The sequence below is a fragment of the Caretta caretta genome, chromosome 6 (genome assembly GCF_965140235.1).
Source record: "Caretta caretta isolate rCarCar2 chromosome 6, rCarCar1.hap1, whole genome shotgun sequence".
Classification (NCBI taxonomy): domain Eukaryota; kingdom Metazoa; phylum Chordata; order Testudines; family Cheloniidae; genus Caretta; species Caretta caretta.
In genome coordinates this window covers 116722562-116742970 of record NC_134211.1, presented here as the reverse complement: position 1 = coordinate 116742970, position 20409 = coordinate 116722562, and the positions used below count along the sequence as shown (strand labels likewise).

Genomic DNA, 20409 nt, shown 5'->3' with positions numbered 1-20409 from the left:
ACTTTCACCGCAGATTTGACAAAACGCAAAGAAGGTACCAATGTAGGAGTTCTAAAGATAGCTACAGCACTCGACCCCAGGTTTAAAAATCTGAAGTATCTTCCAAAATCTGAGAGGGATGAGGCATGGAGCATACTTTCAGAAGTCTTAAAAGAGCAACACTCCGATGCGCAAACTACAGAACCCAAACCACCAAAAAAGAAAATCAACCTTCTGCTGGTGGCATTTGACTCCGATGATAAAAATGAACATGCATTGGTCTGCACTGCTTTGGACTGTTATCGAGCAGAACGTGTCATCAGCATGGACACGTCCTCTGGAATGGTGTTTGAAGCATCAAGGGACATATGAATCTTTAACGCATCTGGCATCTACATATCTTGCAACACCAGCTACAATAGTGCCATGCGAACACCTGTTCTCACTTTCACATGACATTGTGAACAAGAAGCAGGCAGCATTATCTCCTGAAAATGTAAACAAACTTGTTTGTCTAAGCAATTGATTGAACAAGAAGTAGGACTTGTAGGCTCTAAAGCGTTACATTGTTTTATTTTTAAATGCAGTTATTTTTGTACCTAATTCTACATTTGTAAGTTCAACTTTCATGATAGAGATTGCACTACAGTATTTGTATAAGGCAAATTGAAAAATACTATCTTGTTTTTTACAGTGCAAATATTTGTAATCAAAAATATAAAGTGAGCACTGTACATTTGGTACTCTGTATTATAATGGAAATATATTTGAAAATGTGGAAAAACATCAAAAAATATTTAAATAAATGGTATTATATTAATAACAATGTGATTAATCATGCAATTAATTAAATTGTTTTAATCACTTGACAGCCCCAATTCAGAGTACTGGACTGTACCAGACACACAGAAATTGCGGTTTGGGATTGAATGCTTCTATCCACTGAGGCCAATTTGATTTAGCTAAATACCACACAACTGAAGAAACATTTTTTAAGAAAAGTAAACAAAAAAATATCTGATTCCTTGAGTATTACTTACCATTCATTAATCTAAGACACTGAGTGCAGAATTCACAATTCCATTGACTTCCAAACCAAAGGATGGCATTGGTATCTGAGACTATGCAGAAATATTGTCCAAGTTTTTAATGTTGTCCCCACAACAAAATAGGTTTCTGGTCCTTAAATAGCTCTATATTTTCAACCATCTGTATCTTGGATATTCACTGTTCAATATACTGCAGAGCAAGCAGAGAATTGATTCAAATGTCATGGTCAAATATGTACACAAGTAAATAATTAAAAACTAAAATATATGCACCTACATGCAACTGAAAATTGCTGCTTATTGCAAATTACCTGTCAAGAGTTTTTAAAAAATGTTTTGTACTAGGCAGCTAATTTAAACAGTCAATTTTTGCAATTTTGGAATTAGAGTGAAAATACATGTTTTCTTTACTACCTGGAGCCTGAAACAGAAACAATGACTATACAACTTTTCCTAGAATATGCAACAACTTTGTAACCAAACAATGGAGTGACAGATATCCTGATATGTCAGCCATCAAGGTTAAGTCACAAGATGCTCATTATTTTCTTGACAAGTCAGACACTTTGAATGAAGAATGTGTCAGCCACATAGGACTAAGATGACCTTCCCCCCCCCCCCCACCTCAAATTTAACTCCCTTCTACCTATAGTAAGAGAGTCACTTTTTTCCCTTGCTGAGCCAGTAAATGTACATTCCACTATCACACAGTTTAAGACTTTTAAAAAATTATCTTGCAATAAATCCTAGATGTATTATTTTGCTGAATTAAAATGTGATGTATCATGCAGTGATGATAAGCTAAACAATCCTCCGAAAAGGTGATCATCAGTAGAGGAACATCAGACCTATCCTTTTTGGGTAACAAATCTAAAAGTATTCTCCCACATTGACATGTCAACAGAAGAGGTTTTAGAACAAATTGATAATTATATAGTCGTATGTCACCAGAACCAGATAGTAATTCACCCAAGAGTTCTGAAGGAACTCAAATATGAAATTGCAGAACTAACAACTGTGGTAAAGTAACCCATTGCTGAAACAAGCCTCTGTACTAAATGACTAGAAAGTAGTAATGTAATGCCAATGTTTTAAGAAGGACTCCAGAGGTGATCCTGGCAATTACAGGCTGGTGAGCCTAACCCAGTAATGGGCAAACTGGTAGAAACCAGAGTCAAGACTAGAACACGGTAGGAATAAATTTTCAGTTTCCACAATGGAGATGGGTACTCCCAAGGATCAGCACTTGGACTTGTACTGTTCAACGTATTCATTAATGTTTTGGAAAAGGGAGTGAACAGTGAAGTGGCAAAAGTTTGTAGATGATACAAAATTGCTCAAGATGATTACGTTCAAAGCTGACTGAGAAGAGTTATAAAGGTATCTCACAAAACTGGGTGACTGGGCAACAAAATGGTAGATGAAATTCAACCCTGATAAATACAAAGTAATGCAAGTTGGAAAAAATAATCCCAGCTACACATATAAAATGACTGGTTCTAATTTAGCTATTGCCACTCCAGAGAGAGATCTTGGCATCACTGATCTGAAGTTTTCAGAGAACTAGCCACAATGTGCAGCAGTGGTCACAAAGGCTATCAGGAAAGGGATAGAAAATAAAACAGCAAATATCATAATGCCCCCTATATAAACCTATGGTGCGGCCACACCTTGAATACTGTGTCCAGTTCTGATTTCCCCATCTCAAAAAGTATACAGTGGAACTGGAAAAGGTTCAGAGAAGGGCAGCAAAGATGATCAAGGATATGGAACGGCTTCCATACAAGGAGACTACAAAAATTAGGACTGTACATCTTAGAAAAGAGAAGATTAATGGGGGATATGATAGAGGTCTATAAAATCATGACTTATGGGGAGTGTTAATTATCCTTTCCCACGATACAAAAACCCTGGGTCACCTGATGAAATTAATAGGCAACAGGTTTAATACAAACAAGACAAAATACTTTTTCACACAATGCACAATTAACTTGTGGAATTCATTGGCATGAGATATTGTGAAGGCCAAGAGTATACCTGGGCTCAAAAAAGAACTAGATAAGTTCATGGAAGATAGGTCCATCAATGGGTACACGTCAAGATGGTCAGGGATGCAACCCCATTGCCAGGGCAACCCTAAATCTTGGACTACCAGAAGCCAGGATGGGAAGACAGGGTGGATGCCTTGCTGTGTACACTCCCCACCACTCTATTGATCTGACACAGTACGGCAGTTCTCACGTTCTTATGAGAGTCACTCTTTATGCATAGTATGGGACCGCTACTTACTGGTCGTTTTATAACACAAATAACTTGTTAAGAAAGCAACATTACATGCCTCATTCTCCTGGCACTCCCTAAATGCATAGGTTTGTTACACCTAAACTTCCTTGGGTATCTAATGAAAAAAACTAATTTTCAAGGAAAATTTTTTCAGAAAGTGAAAAGCAAGAATGAAGATAACCTTTTCAGACTTCAGATCCAATCCTGTAAGAGGCTGAGCACCCTAATATCTGAAAGTGTCAGGACCATAATGAAGAAAATATTTAGCCAAATGGAAAAGCTAGTTTGCAATTTGCTATAAGGGAATAAAAGTATTTCGACATAAAACATCTGGCCTTGGAGTTACAGGGGGCACTGGCAACTTCAGGGAGATCCCTACAAGATGATAACAGTATGTTAACTTCCAGTGGATGAACAGTTATAGCAATACCAACTTCACTCCCTGCTGGGAGCAGCTAAAGCAAGACTGATAGTAGGTAGCCACAAACTGGCACAGGGGCTGGATTTTGTTGATTATATCATTTCCTTTGTTTAGCCATATAAAAATATAAAGTTGTATAGTATTAGTATAGTTGTAGGCTATACAATATTTGTAACATGAGAAAAACAGATCAGGAACAGAGAATCATTCCCCATGTACAAAGCTATCTAGTAAATCAAGTGTACAAAATTGTATTCACATAAAACCAACATAAGCAATGTTGTTAGTGACACTAGACAGACATTATTAAAGTGCTGTAGAGGAAAAATATATTTCAACACATGAAAAAAAAACAAGGTCCCAGGAAGGGAAAAGATGTGGCACTGTAGCCCCTGCTGTCCTCTCTCTCAAAGTTTAAGACCACCAGAGCCAGGGCGACCAGGCAAGACTGGAGAGATATTCCCCTGTCCTCAGCTTCTCACCAGGTGCCATCAGTAAGTAGAGAGTTTAAGAACTAGTTCAAAACCTATTGAAGCCAGTGGAAAGATCCTTCATTGACTTCAATGGACAATGAACCAGGCCCTAAACACAGGTGAAAGCCTACCTACTTTGGTGACAGTCTATAAATAACTTAACTGGCTAGATACCACGGGACTCATCCTCAGCTAGCATAAATTTGTGTAATTCTATTAACTTCAATAAAGATATGCCAATTTATAGCAGCTCAGGATCTGGCCCAATAGCTCCAAAACGTCCTAAGATTAAATTCTGGCCCCACTTAAGTCAATGGGAATTTTGCCATTAACTTCAATGGGCCCAGAATTGCTCCCCTTCATGGCTAATTAGACATGGGATACTCAGACATCAGGAGTATACAGAAACTTTTGGTCATGGGCTTGGATCATATTGACCTTAAACCCAGGAATCATTCTTCCGTTACCTCTGTTTCATGCTCCTCCAGGAATCCTAGTAAAAAATTTCTTTTAATTTTAGAAAAAAAACTTTACCCTTTCAAACGAACATTTTTCCAATTTAAGTTCGGAATGGTGTGTGTATGCTCAGATTCTATCCGCAGAGGTACTACCTTAGAGATCTTTGGATGTCTATCAACATTCAGACTCAGATTAACTGTAGCTGCTTGAGGCATTTTAAAAGTTAGTTAATTTAAAACATGCCCTTATGATCTTACAGTAGATCCTTATGATCCTTCCCTAGTTACAGATGAACAGGCTTCTATGCTAGATTTATATTTCCTTGTTTCAGGATGGTGAATTAAGAACAGCACTGTACCTCTTTCGCTCTCCATACCATCAAGGAAATGCCCTCCTCCTTAAAAAAAACAAACAAACACACACACACACACACACCACCCCCAGACACTTTGAAAAGGGTTTGTATTATTTTCAGTCTTCACTGCTACAAATAAAAACAACAAACCATTTCAGATTATCTTGTGAATAATCTTAAAACATTTCTACTAATTTTACTACTGTACTTATTTTATTAAGCAATTAACGCCTAGAGCCTTGGCCTCTTAAAAGATATTCAACATTGTTATATTAGAATAGTTCAAAGCTTCTGTCTGTGCAAGACAAAAATATTAAAGGCAAGATGCCCTGTTCCATCACCACCAATCTTTCTGCAATACTGCTGCACCTTTTTGAAGCTGTGCACCAACCTCATGCCTTTTCATGTGACTGCCAAGCTTCTGAAGGTGCACCGTCTTTCTGGAAGGAAGCATACCCGGTGTGTGTAAATTACATACTAGAAGCACACAACTCACTTTAGGTTTTTATGTAAAATGTCCGCAAAACGGGGCTTTTAAATACAAAGGGTTGCCTTAGCCCTAATGACAAAAAGCAAACAATATCTAAGTGTTGCAATAAAAATATAAAACATTTACATTTCATGTCAATTGGAAAAGTGTGTGTAGTTTTATTTCGTATTTCAAATGTAATGTAATTTATTTCAATGTACTAGTCTATTGCAAATACTGTAACACTTCCATAGCAAAATATATACAACTGAAGCACTAAAAATTTCAAGACTTAATAAACTTTGCCAAAATTTTCTTTCAATTTCACCCAAATTACTTTTAAAGTAAAGCTATGTAATGATATTTTCTAAAAAAAGACTTGTAACTTGAAATATGCCCATTTTGCAAATACCTTGATTTATCTATATCACTGTTCAAAGCAAGACAAAAAAAATACCATGTTAATACTTACTTTTGAAACCTTGTATCATCTTTTTCCAAACCATTTAGTCACATGAAAATCCAAGTATTGCTTCTGTTTGACTATACAAATAAGAAATTACTAAGCAACTATGTTTTATATGTATGTAATACATAGTACCATATATAATTTTAAATTGAATATAGTGTCTAATATTACCCATACTTAACAGATTGAATAAAAACTTGGCAGACTTTCAAAGTTATTGGACAGCCATGTGCAGTACCAAATCTACAGCACTAACAAACCCTACTAGGAAAACAAATCTAACAAAATAATGGGTAAAATCCTGACCAGATTGAAGTCAGTGGGAATTGTGTCATTGATTCAATGGGATTTCACCCCATAGATTAGCCCAGTTTGCTTAGAAGTTAAACTACAGAGTAGAACAACGGTTCAGTCTTAACACAACATGATCTAAAGAGTTACTTTGGGATTTCTGTTTTTTGGGCCTGATGATTGCTCTCTCTGGAGGAACGGATCAGCAGATTTTTCTCTGTGGACACTTCCTGCTGATAACAGAAGCGTGCTGCTGACACAGATGTGTAATATGGAAGAGGAACATTGGGAAACTGAGGTAATGTAAAAACTTTGCATGCTTGTGGATCATCATCCCTCTCTGTGGTAAGCCCCTCTTACTTGTACATACTTAGGAAGGGAGAATAAGGGTACTCCAAAGCCAGAATTAAAAACAAAACAGAGCTGAAATTTAAATGCACATGGTGTAAAGGTGAACATTATTTCTTTTAAACCATCCACAGTAAAATTGCTTTTCAATAGTTTAAATGTATATTTTCACACACCATTAACATATTATAAGAATATTAATCACTAAAAATGTGCATACAGAAACTCACATTTGTAGATGGGAATAATGCCACCCAGACAAGTGAAAATTTTTAGGGTTGTTCTGCTGAAGACTTCAGTTATTTCCCCTCTGCAAAACTGAAAACCAATGTTCATCTTCAAAATTATGAAATTACTGGTGAACAAATGAATTACGACACTCATGGCAATTTTAAATCCATCTTCTCCATAACTGCTTGGAATTTCAAGCATTAACATTGATCTTGAAATTCAAACTGGTTAAGAGAGATTGCTTGTTAGCAGTAGCTGCCACCTGAATGTCTCCTCTTGGCCAGGGTGGTTTCGCAGTGCCCTACCTCTAGCCTCCCCACTCTTATGGGCCCCTTAAGCACTGCAGAGTCTTTGTTGTGGAGTACAGCACCCCTTTCTGGGGATAGTTTAATACTAAATGCAGTCAGAGTCCTTAATCACAAAATAATCAAACATGAAGTCCACAATAATAAACTCTACCTGAAGCCACCAGCCCTTTCATCCTACTTCCTTACTCAAATGAACACACCCCTACAGCTTCCTGCTGCCTTTTATATTAAATCACCTGATTCCCATCAGGTGAGGCTCCTCTTGTAATCAGGTCTGGCTTAGCCCCCAGGCTCTCCAGCCCAGGGCAAGCCACCCTGTTTCTACAACAAATTGTAAACAAGAGTCAGGGATTTTTAAATCCCATACTGATTACCAATTTTTTATTTCTCCTTTGAAGATCTCTAAGGAAGTTTTTAAGTGTCCAAGTACATGTAGTGTTACTAGAGCTTCAATGATGCTGACAATACAGTCATCAAGAACTGATTCATGCCATATTTTAAAAATTAAAGGAAAAAGTAATCTTGCATAAACAGAGTAACTATAAATTAAATTTTTTCTTCAAATTGGGAAAGGGATAGAAAAGATGAGATTACATGCCAAGGTAATATATATAAATAATATAGGTGAAATGCAGTTGAGAAGAACTTTTGTGAAAGCCCCTAAAGCAGTGACTAAATATTGTGGGTTTTAAATCTGTGTATCGGACATTCAGAAATGTATTTGTTGGTCCAGTAAAAAATACCACACTTCTACATTATCCATTTTTTCCTGAGGAACTATATGGTTACAATCTCAGTGATCTGGAGAGGGAGAAGAATGATAAGTCTACTCAACAATTCCGAATCTGATTCCGTATAATTTCACATTCAAATACAACTTACTTCTAAGTGTATTCACAACCATGCTTAATGCTTTCCTTAATAACATGAACAACTATTTGCTCTTTAGGCTACTGTCTAGTATTTATGCAACTTTTTTCCCAAGCCTCAATACGGTCTCTACAAGACTTTTAAAAGTCCAAAGTTAAATTATTGTAAAGTTGCTTTATCCGCCTCCCACAAACTTGGGATTTTATTAAATGTGTCTGGGAATGAGAGACCTGATGATTCCATTGCCTTTTTTTTTCTTTTTTAAAAGCAGAACCATTATTTGATTTGAATGAGGCCCTATTTAAGAACGATGGCTTGATATAGCCCTATGATAATATACTCTCCTAGCTTTAGTATATTTCCTATTACAATTCCAACACCTTATATTTTCAAAAGCATCCTTAATAAATAAATTTCCCTCATCTAATTAGGAAATATTTTCAAACTACAAAATTCTCTCTTTATATTACAAAAATAAATTAGATATCTGATGGTGAAATCTTAATCATATTAAAGTATGAGGTAATCAGGTATATAAACACAGCTTTGTAGGAACAAAGCTTGAAAATAAGATTCAATACATCTTCTGGAATTTGAATTCCACACAATTCAGTAAGGGCCTGATCCAAAGCCAATTGAAATTTGTTTCTCAAATCAGAAATGTCTATTTTCCCACAATTTGTGTGAAAACATTCACCTTAGTTTCACTGCAGTAGTGCCATTGTAAAAAACTTTTGTTTAAAAAAAAAAAACGTAAGTATTCTGTATAGCAAAATATTGCAAATGTTCCATGAAATCCTCAAAGAATTTCTGAAGAGATAATGCATTAAAGGATCATTTATCTGCACAAACTGATCATATTTTTAAGAGCATAATCTTGTAATGGAATTAAACATGTTAAAACAAACTCAAAAGGAAATATCACAGAATAAAAATTTCAAGATATTTTACTGTTCACAGACCTAGTGCTTATCACAGAGCTTTTACAACATTTTTTAAAAAATACACATTTGAGCTAATTCAGCACATACCTGATATACACTTTTAAGGAGTAGAAAACCAGTTGTGCATCAGACAGCATTAAATGTAACTAGGGTTTTCATACAGCATTTCTGGATTTGTTTTCCTTCCTTATTTAAGAGACTCTTTAGCAGCAATGCCCACCACCACTTGTCTTAGACCACAGAGCAGAGGACTCAAATACCAATCCTTACAAAGCATATGATGCCAGCTCATCAGTACAAGATAACACAGATACTCTCAATGTTTCCTTTCCCAGTGAAGGCAAGGCTTCATAATAAGTTCCTCCTCCTCCCTTCTGACATGACAAATTCAAAGGCTTGCTGTTCACTGCAATTAGAGCTCCCAGATTGCATAAACCAAATATTCTCATATATACCAATGGAATTTGAATTATCAATATATCCAGAAGCATAAATCTTGACACTGATGTACAAATTAAACTTTAAAAGCTAACATTAGCTTTAAAAAAAATGGAAACAAGCCCAACATAACTAATCTTTAGTTTGAACTTGCTCTTTTAATCACCTCACACCTTTCTGGTAATCCATATACAGTACCTGACAAACCTCATTAGACAATATTGCAGTATGTGCTTTTAATCTTTAAAGGAAAATAAAGAACCTGGACTTATTTTAGCAAAGTCCAGTTACAGGTCTTTTCAAACAGCAAACTTTGCTGATGGAAATTAAGCCAGAAGCCCCATAGTAGATGAGTTCTTAATATTATGAAACTATTTAGCACTTTTCATTTTTAGAGCACTTTATGAACATTAAAACAAGGGTCAGATTCCTATGTACAAAATATTTATACGGTTCTGGCAGCATGAAGGGGCCTGCAAGTAAAATGATGTAAAGCAGCCTTTGGGCCAGATTTTCAGAGGTATTCAGGCACCTAAAGATGCAGATAGGCACCTACTGGGATTGTCAAACACATCTCTACCGGTTAGGTGCCTGCCACCTAACCTGATTAGGTGCCTGCCACCTAACCTGATTAGGTGCCTGCCACCTAACCTGATTAGGTGCCTGCCACCTAACCTGATTAGGTGCCTGCCACCTAACCTGATTAGGTGCCTGCCACCTAACCTGATTAGGTGCCTGCCACCTAACCTGATTAGGTGCCTATCTACACCTTTAGGTGTACCTACCTTTGAAAATAAGGTCCTTACTGTAAATGAGAATCAGGCCCTCACTCTTCACAACATGTCTTTGGTTTTCAAAGGACATCAGTAATAATACTGTTAGTATTAACACAAATGGAAAGTATTCCAGACAGGAAAGTCTTTCCTGGCTCACATATTCTTTGAATAAGAGTGAAAGGCTACATTCACCCAAAATGACACAGGGAACAGCAGCATTTCCATTCGTGTTTCTGTTTTTAATAGAGCCTCAGAGCCCAAGTCACAGACCAGGACCCCATTTTGTTAGGCACTGTACAAACACAGAACAAAAAGACAATTGCTGCTTCAGAACTTACAATTTGAATATAAAACAAGAGCAAACAGATTAAGACAGACACAAAGGGGAGTACAAGGGAACAATACAAAACAGTGAGGAGGTCTTTAGGGGCCTCATAAGAACCCCGCCAGCAGATGCTACTTAGTTGATGTGCTGAATCCCCTGTCTTTCCTCGTCAGTTTTTTAGTCGTGCTAACCACTGAGAGATCCTTCAAATTATTTTTAGCTGAAATTCAGGTGAATGTAGGTGAATTTGGAATAGTGGTATAATAATGAACTAAAACATTTCTAAACTTAATGTCCATTTTTCCCATCTGCTGTAAATTACAAAAATACTTCTGGGAAGGCTAAGTAGGACTATAAATCCTTCTGCCAACTATGGCACAGAAAACTGTTCATAGAATCATAGAATATAAGGGTTGGAAGGGACCCCAGAAGGTCATCTAGTCCAACCCCCTGCTCGAAGCAGGACCAATTCCCAGTTAAATCATCCCAGCCAGGGCTTTGTCAAGCCTGACCTTAAAAACCTCTAAGGAAGGAGATTCTACCACCTCCCTAGGTAACGCATTCCAGTGTTTCACCACCCTCTTAGTGAAAAAGTTTTTCCTAATATCCAATCTAAACCTCCCCCACTGCAACTTGAGACCATTACTCCTCGTTCTGTCATCTGCTACCATTGAGAACAGTCTAGTGTTGTCACTGTAAGTCTTATTTTACAACTGTTCTGTTGCACATCTTTATATGTGACTCTTGGCAGCTCAGCATTAAGACCATTCCTGCTGGGGAGACTGACATATTGACTCATACTTGGGTTCTCACAAATCCTGTTACTTTACAGTCCCATTTCATGGATCCAGCTTTACCCTCATTCCACACAATCGTGCTGTAGCCTCTGGGCCAAATTAGGGAAGTTCCCCCATTGCGGACAGCAGGTGTTAACATATGCAGCTGAAATGGTGCTGAAAACGGTTTGACAGCAAGTGCAGACAAGGTCCAAACCCAGGCAAACAATTAGCCCTGCTCTGAGCAGTTTTTCGTGCTACTGAGATTTCTCTCACAGCACTGTGGTGGCCTGCTTGCTTATATACTGTTCCTCCAGGGTCACCGCACCACCCTCGGCTGATGTGCAGCTCCAAACACAGCCCCCACAAAAGGCAGTATAAGGTCTGAGCCCTGGACCCCTCCCTGCTTTCTGAAGAGGGCACATAATCCCCACCCCGTTTTCCAACGGGCTGAGGGGGCCCCTCACCGGCTTTCCTGCCCCCCCAAGCTTTCCGAGGGACTGAGGGGGCCCTGGCCTTTCCGAGAGTCTGAAGGGGGGGCACTCATCGACTCCCCCCCCGCGGCTCTCCGAGGAGCTATGGGGGGCTCACCGGCTTCCCCCCACTGGGCTCTCCCAGGGGCTAAGGGAGCCCCAGGCTTTCTGGGGGGGGGCTCACCGGCTTCCCCCTGGCTTTCTGGGGGGCTAAGGGAGGGGGCCCTCACTGGCTTCCCTCCCCAGGGCGGGCGCAGAGTCTGCTGGTGCTAAGGAGCGTCTATTGCCCCCCAGCGGTGTCTGAGGAGCGGCTCAGACTCGGGCTCGGGCCACCCAATTTCCCGCCCCGGAGCGGAGGCTCGACTCAGCGCTACCTTCCCTTTCTCCTGGCAGGCTCCCCGGAGAGGGGCGGAGAGAGGGAGCGAGAGGATGACCGCCACCGCTACCACCTCCCTCCCCCACGGCGCGCGCCTCATTTGCTCCTGGCAGGCCCCTCGGTCGCTTGCCCCCTAATCAGTATGACGAGATGATTCAAATCCCAACCCCAGGTGTTGGAGGCAGTGCTCTAAGCTGATTGGCAGCAAGGAGAAAGCGGATTGTCCAATGAGAGACAGAGTCACATTTAGGGGCGGGGCTATGGGTACCACAGTGCTACCCTTGAGGAAGAGGTTGATTTGCTCGGGCGCCGGGCGCCATTAGGAAGCGGTTGTGGCGCGCTGTTTTCCCCTCAGGGCCGGTTTCGCCGCGCTTGTCCTGCCCTTAGCAGCCCTTGCGCCACTGGGGGACCCTGTACAGAGGCTCCATCGGGTACCCCGCCAGCAGCACAGACCCTGCTGCCAGAGCCCCCTGGCGGTACAGCAGCGCTTCCCTTCCGCAGCAGCCAGCCTCGGAAGCATGGCTGAGGCGTAGTTGTCTTTGCGCCCACTGCTAGGCTCGGACACAGCCCCTCACGGACTGAGATCAGGTCTGGTGTGGTGATGAGCCTCCTCCAGCTCTCCCTGAAGCTGCCTTCCTCTCTCTGTGGCAGCCTGGGGTTAGCCGCGGGCGTGAGTCTGGCCCCTGAGGGGCGGCTAATAGATTGCTGCAAAAGAAAATGCTGTAATGAAACCATGTCTCCATATTTGACAATGAGCACCTGGCAGGAAATGGTGTAACGTGTGCATTTCTGTAGGAGCCTTTTACAAAAATAAAAGGAGTACTTATGGCACCTTAGAGACTAACCAATTTATTTGAGCATGAGCTTTCATGAGCTACAGCTCACTTCATTTGAGCATGAGCTTTTGTGAGCTGTAGCTCACGAAAGCTCATGCTCAAATAAATTGGTTAGTCTCTAAGGTGCCACAAGTACTCCTTTTCTTTTTGCGAATACAGACTAACACGGCTGTTCCTCTGAAACCTGTCATTTTACAAAAATATAAATCTAAGGGGGCAACACAAATCCTAAACAACTATTAAGAGCCGCATTAAAATGCATCTCTAAACTGCATTTTAAAAGATCAGCATTTGTGATCTCAGCTGGGAGCCAAACCTATAATTCTGGGGATAATAACTAAAAACCTTGAATCCAGATGACTTCAGTTTGCATTAAGGACTTAGTGTACCAGATAACTGGCTGGAATAAAGGCACACCAGGTAAGCAACCAGAAACATTACATGAGGTCAGAGGTCAGGCCTGTATTATAAAGATTTTTTAAAATATAAATTAGAAGAATGTCTTGAAGTGAATATATTTTACTTGTAGTTATTAAGAAGATTTAAAATAGAAGTTATATATGTATGGAAAGGCATAATTAGAATCTGAGCTACAGCATTTACAGCTCCTGAACTCAACAGTTACCAGCTCTCCAGGAATGTTGAGAAAATGAGATGAAAATAAACTGAGATGAGATGTAACACAGGAGCCTATGTTCCCCTTGTGCACAAAGTACACGAAGGGGAGTATATTATAAATTAATGTCAATAAAGCCACAATGCAAGCAAGTCCCAGAACCATTCACAACAGTGTAACTGCTTGGGGTGCAGATGCACTGACCTGACATTATGTCCTCAGTTAAAAAAAGGGACTCCTATCTAATGCTTCTCAGTTCCTCACCAACTCTTCTAAACAATTACAGTAAAAGAAGGGAGGAAGAAGGGGTCAGTGTGGATCCACAGAAGCAATATATTTTGTACTTTTCCTTTCTCCATTATGAAATTGCCTCTGCATTTCTTCACTTATGGCCATCACCTATCAGTAGACAACTGCAGGGAGTCGTCCCACTTAAACATATTGAATCCTTGCTCTTCCAAAATAGATATCAAGACCAAGTCTAGGAGATGACAATAATGCGTCACAAAATAATTAATTGAATTCCGGTGTTGTTTTACAAATATAGGAAACAGATATATTAGGAAGGATACACAGAGATTCTGTCCTTCACTATAGGTGAATGGATGTAACTGAGGGCTTAAACTGAAGACAAAGGGTGACATGCATGAGATGGAAAGAATATGAGACCCAAAGGAGAGATGCAGGGTTGGCGGATAAATAAAAGATTTTCTTTAAACTGGGTATGTTTAACCTGGAAATTGTCAGCTAATAAACAGGCAACCCCACAATGCCATTTTTAAAAAGTCACTTTTCAGCTGAGAGCCACACTAAGAAAAACCACTTGCTGAACATGTATGTTTGTTTTTCCTGCTAAGTTTTTCCACCGTCTTACACTGGCTGTTACAGGGATAGCTCAGTGGTTTGAGCATTGGCCTGCTAAATCCAGGATTGTGAGTTCAATCCTTGAGGGGGCCATTTAGGGATCTGGGGCAAAAATTGGGGATTGGTCCTGCTTTGACCAGGGGATTGGACTAGATGACCTCCTGAGGGCCCTTCCAAACCTGATATTCTATGATTCTATAAAATTTCTCTCTCATTTGCACACTCCAGGACATCCCACCTCTACCTAGTTACTAGGGCTCAAGGCTTCCACCTCTACATACTTCCTAGGGCTCAATGTGTAACCCAGTTAATTTGGGCACCCCCACCCTTTCCCAGTTCCTAGGGCTCCAGGTAAAAGGCACCTAACTTTCTCTCTCTGTGGGCACCGGGCTCTGTTCCTCCAGGCTCTGGGCTCTACTCCTCTGTGCAAATGCATATTCCCTGTGGACTCAGGGCTTAATCTTTTGCGGGTTTGCGGGGTCTTTTACCAGTCAAAGAGCCTTACTCAGTATCCTACCTTAATATCCTACTTAATCTCCATCTATTAACAATCACCAAAACAGAATGCACACAATAAACATAGAATGCTCACCATTCCCAATAAGACAGATGAACTTTTCTTGATGGCTAGTCAGGATCAGGTCACCGGGGGACTTCAGCTTCTGCACGGTGTCTTTGGCAGGTTGTTGAGGTCTGGCAGCTCTAATCTTGGAGCAGTGTCCTGGAGTTGGTTCCCAAATAACTTCCTTTTGGACCCCATTTTATATAGTGAAACTTGAGTCTTGCTTAGCTATACCTTAACCCAGGGATCGGCAACCTTTGGCCTGCGGCCCGCCAGGGAGCTTACCCTGGCAGACCAGGCCAGTTTGTTTACCTGCTGCATCCACAGATTCGGCCGATTGCAGCTCCCACTGGCCACAGTTCGCCGTTCCAGGCCAATGGGAGCTGCGGGAAGCGGCGGCCAGCACATCCCTCAGCCCGCGCCAAAAATCCCTTGAAAATATACTGGAGGTGGAACCACCAATTCAGTATTTTACTGAGTCTGGATTATACAGTGTCACACTGAGGCTGTGAAGTCCAGGGTGGGCCTGAGAATTTAGGTAAATTGAAGAGGCCTCATACCTAAGTTGCAAAAACATTATGACAGTATACTTGAGCCAGAGCTGACAGCTGATTCCTTACTTCATGGACTATTTTCTGCAACTCCAAAATATGGTGCTGAAGTAGAAAGGTAAGTCCCATCCAGGAATCGAGGGGAGTCCCAATAAAAGTTAAATCCTGACTAGGTGGGAAAACAAATATAATTTCATTTATGCTTGTTGTTAGATGTTTGGCTGCGTGCTGTCCCAGCTCTACGCAGATAGTTGGCACAGCAGACTTTGATTGAACTACCCAATAACCAAAGACTTGGTTCATCGGGAAGGCACTTGGTCAGGTTTATTGTCAACGAAGCACAGTCCTAATGCCCTGGCTCAATGGTTAAAGGTACATTAAAACATGTATGCCCATTGCAATGGACTAGCTCAGTTAATGGCGGGACTTTTCATTATCCCCTAGGCCAACCAAAGACACTCCCTCTGAGATACTTCTTTATACACTGATACAAACAAGTCATGTGTTGCCCCATCTGACATGTCTAGGTACCACCCTCTGACGTATCTAGGTGCCACCCATTACCTTGTACATGTTGGTCTGATCAAAACATTTCTATCCATCACACTGTCATCCTGACTGTTAGGATATAGATATTCAGGCCTGTCTGTAAAGGCCCATACTCTAAGAATTTAGGTGTATTCTTATCACTTGGCTAGTTCTAGAGGTATAAAAGAAAGAATCAAAATCACTGTCTGCCATCGTAAGGTCCTTGTCTTACTGTGACAGTCTGAGGCCCTGTTCTTAGGCTAAGGCCTTTGGCTAAGCAACAGAGGCAGCCATAAACTGGGAAGCGACCGGTCACATCCTCACATTCCAAACTAGTCACATTAAAAGAAGGTGCTATTGGGCTGTTAGGAATACACTCCTGTCCTGATAATGCCTATCACCTCCAGAGAAAGGGAAGTGCCTAGAAGATGTAAAAGGAAACTGAGTTTGATAGCATCCTGTCTGGCAAGAACTCACTTATCAATAGCTGGGATGTGAAATCCTCACTTCTGTATTGTTTTGTCATTATAGTTCCCACTTTGCTATTGTTTGTCTGTATAATCTCTGTCTGGTTCTGTGATTGTTTCTGTCTGCTGTATAATTAATTTTGCTGGGTGTAAACTAATTAAGGTGGTGGGATATAATTGGTTACATAGTCATGTTACAATATGTTAGGATTGGTTAGTTAAATTTCAGGAAAATGATTGGTTAAGGTATAGCTAAGCAGAACTCAAGTTTTACTATATAGTCTGCAGTCAATCAGGAAGTGACTGAGTGAGTGAGTGGGTGGGTGTGGGGAGGGGAAATGGGAACAGGGAATGGGGGAGGGTGGGGAAATTGGAATCATGTTTGGCTAAAGGGGGAAATGGGAACAGGGAATGGGGGTAAGTAAATTGGAATCATGTTTGGCTAAGGGCAGGGACACAGGTGTAAGGCTCTGAGGTGTCAGAGCTAGGAAGAGGGACACTAAGGAAGGAAACTGGAATCATACTTGCTGGAAGTTCACCCCAATAAACATCGAATTGTTTGCACCTTTGGACTTCGGGTATTGTTGCTCTCTGTTCATGTGAGAAGGACCAGGAAGTAAGTGGGTGAAGGAATAAGCCCCCTAACACTGACCTTATCTTTAAGATTGGTCAGCGTCTTCCTGTTATCTTTGGGAAATGTGTTGGTATTGAGGTGTTCAGGTACCATCCTTCTGAAATGTGTTTGCCTGTATGTTCTTGTGCCTAGCACTATTTAGGAATGTGTGTTTTTGCAATATCAGCCTTGTTCTTGCCAGGTTCTGTGGGCGGGGCCTGCCTCTAGTTCACAGCCTGACTTTGCTTTATATTAGCAAAGCTTTGACCACTACTTAGCCCAGGCCTCAGGCCTCATACCAGGCCTCTGATACAAGGGCTTATGTTTCAGGCCCTCTTCCTACGACAATCCAGAGCCCCAGTGAGATAACAAGAGCCCTAGAGCATTGGTTTTCAAACTTTTTTCCTGGTGACACAGTTGAAGAAAATTGTTGATGCCCATGACCCAACGGAGCTGGGGATGAGGGGCTTGGGGTATGGGAGGGGCTCAGGGCTGGGGCAGAGGATTGGGGTGAGGGCTGTGGGGTGGGGCCGGGAATTAGGGGTTCAGGGTGTGGGAGGGGGTGCTGGGCTGGGGCAGAGGGTTGGGGTGTGGGAGGGGGTCAAGGCTCTGGGCTGGTGGTGCTGGTTCTGGGGTGGGGCCAGGGATGAAGGGTTTGGGGTGCAGGAGTGGGCTCTGGGTTTGAGGTGGGGAGCTCAGCACTGGGGCAGGGAATTGGGATGTGGGGTTGGGGCATAGGCTTACCTCTGGTGGTTCCTAGTCAGCGGTGTAGCCGGGTTGCAAAGGCAGGCTTCCTGCCTGTCCTGGCACCACAGACTGCGCTGCACCCAAGAAGCAGCCAGCAGCAGGTCCGGTTCCTAGGCAGAGGTGCACAAGTGGCTCTGCACGGCTCTCACCTGCAGGCACCACCCCACAGCTCCCATTGGCCGGGAACTGGCCAATAGGTGTGCGGAGCCGGTGCTCGGGGTGGGAACAGCGTGCAGAGCCCCCTGGCCCTCATGCCTAGGAGCCGGACTTGCTGCTAGCTTCTTCTGGGGCACAGCACGGTGAGGGAACAGGTAGGAAGTATCCTGCCTTAACCGGGCAGCACCGCTGACAGGACTTTTAATGGCCCGGTTGGCTGTGCTGACTGGAGCCACCGCAACCTAGTGCCTTCTATTCCGTGACCCCATATTGGGTCGCGATCCACAGTTTGAAAACCTTCCCTAGAAGGCCTGCGTAACTGCTTGGTAAGAATTTCCCTCCAAGAGCCAATCATCTAGGAAATGGAAAACCTGAAACTCCTGATGTCAAAGATGGGCTTGATGCCACAACTACTAAACATTTAGTAAAAATTGTGGCACCAAAGCACAGGACCTTCTATTGAAAATGCTTGGCAATGGTCAGTACTGTTTTAAATGTAGGGCCCTCAAGTCTGAACACGTGACTCATTGAGTGGGGCTATATAGAGATAGTTTTATGGTTGTTGCAAAACATGTCCTTCCATGCTCACTGCTCAGACAGACCTTAAATATTTTTGTGACGGTGCAACCCATAAGGCTTGGAAATATGCTTATGAATGTATATATGACATAACTGGAATATGTTTTATGCTACATATGCCATGTAACATATCTTTGTATAGGTTATGATCTACTGAATCTATTCATCCTATTTGTATGCATGTATCATTTTTGTATTCAAAGTTATGAATATTGGCTGTGTACTTGCTTGATTTTTAAGTAGCCTTAGTAAAGCATTTGGTCAGCTTCTTGAGAAAGGAATGTGCAAATTAAGTGCCTAATCAAGAAACACTTAACGAACAGTGGATCTTAGAAGGCTCCAATCCACATAAGAAGTCTTCCTGGAGACATTCAAGATAGCATGTGGGCAGTGGCTGCTGCCTGTAAAAATTGAGTCATGCATGGACATGTGACTTGCCCATGTGACTCCAAAACTCCATCTTGGAGCTGGACTTTACATAGGAGAGAGGAGGGGGTCTCCACCCACAAGAGAGAGTCTATTTAAGCCCATGGGAGATCCCTCCATTTGGTCTTCAGCTGGCTCAAGAGATAGCCTATCCACCCCCCAGGATACCTGAGAGAAACTGTAACAGAGGACAGTAACTACAGGGGGTGTGAGTCATTGCTGGACCCAGACTAGAAGGAGACTAGTCTGTAAAAGGAAGCTTACTGGAACACCTCTGAGGGTGAGATTTTATCTGTATTCAGTTTTCTTGCTGTATTAGGCATAGACTTGCGTGTTTTATTTTATTTTGCTTGGTAATTCACTTTGTTCTGTCTCTTTCTACTTGGAACAACTTAAATCCTACTTTCTGTATTTAATAAAATCACTTTTTATTTATTAATAAACCCAGAGTATGTATTAATACCTGGGGGTGGGCAAACAGCTGTGCATATCTCTCAGTGTTATAGAGGGCGAACAGTTCATTAGTTTACCCTGTATAAGCTTTATAGGGGGGTCAAAAGGATTTATTTGGGGTTTGGACCCCATTGGGAGTTGGGCATCTGAGTGTTAAAGACAGGAATACTTCTTAAGTTGCTTTCAATTAAGCCTACAGCTGTTAGGGGACGTGGTTCAGACCTGGGTCTGGGTTTGCAGCAGGCTAGTGGGTCTGGCTCAAACCAGACACGGCCCTGAAGTCCCAAGCGGCCAGGGCAGGAAAGCAGGGGCAGAAGTAGTCTTGGCACATCAGTTGGCACCCCCCAGGGGGTTTCTGTGATCCAACCCATTACAATTTTCTTTTGTAGGAGCCATGGAAGACACGTTTTATTAATTTATATTATTAAGTATTCTTTACAGAGCAACAAAAATGTTCTAACTTTTTCATTATGTGTTTCATAAGTATCTGGACAAGGGAGTTTGCGGGGAAGGGAACAGAGAGTGGAGGTATGAAGTCACTGCCTGCTTGCACTAGTAATGGATAAAGTAATTTGGTGTGGGAATGGGTGTGCCCAATTAAATTTCTGTCTTCATCAATAGCATTTCTATAAATGTCAATGATTGTATTCAATTCAAGGTTGACAAATAGGTCTATTTTTACTATACAACTAATGTACTTAAGTAAAACTGCCCCACTGAGCAAGAAGGTATGTTTCAATCATATTCAGACTAGAGATGGAAAGGTCAAGATGCAGATAACGCTGCTATTGTGAGAACAAGAGGAAAGAGAAGTGAGTTACAAAGCTGCCTGAAGTGGCTGAATTATTTCCAAAGTATCTATAACAATTGAAGTGGTTGGGTTTTGTTCTTTGATCAA

The 20409-nt window shown here is 41.5% G+C and overlaps 1 protein-coding gene across 6 annotated transcripts in view; it reads right to left on the bottom strand.

Moving 5' to 3' along the window:
* ESR2 (estrogen receptor 2) overlaps positions 1–12268 on the bottom strand; it is an 82740-nt gene extending 70472 nt beyond the window's left edge. The window contains exons 1-5 of one of the 6 annotated variants that reach the window (XM_075129938.1): positions 12112–12268; positions 6827–6914; positions 5961–6031; positions 5411–5459; positions 1020–1218 (exon numbers count right to left, since the gene is read on the bottom strand). The gene's annotated coding sequence lies outside the window, so the exon portion shown is untranslated. Of the gene's footprint in view, positions 1–1019; positions 1219–5410; positions 5460–5960; positions 6032–6826; positions 6915–9036; positions 9995–12111 lie in introns of those variants that run through there. The other 5 variants (XM_048853612.2, XM_048853608.2, XM_048853609.2 and 2 more) reach the window with 5 other exon arrangements.
* Positions 12269–20409: the final 8141 nt, after the last annotated feature.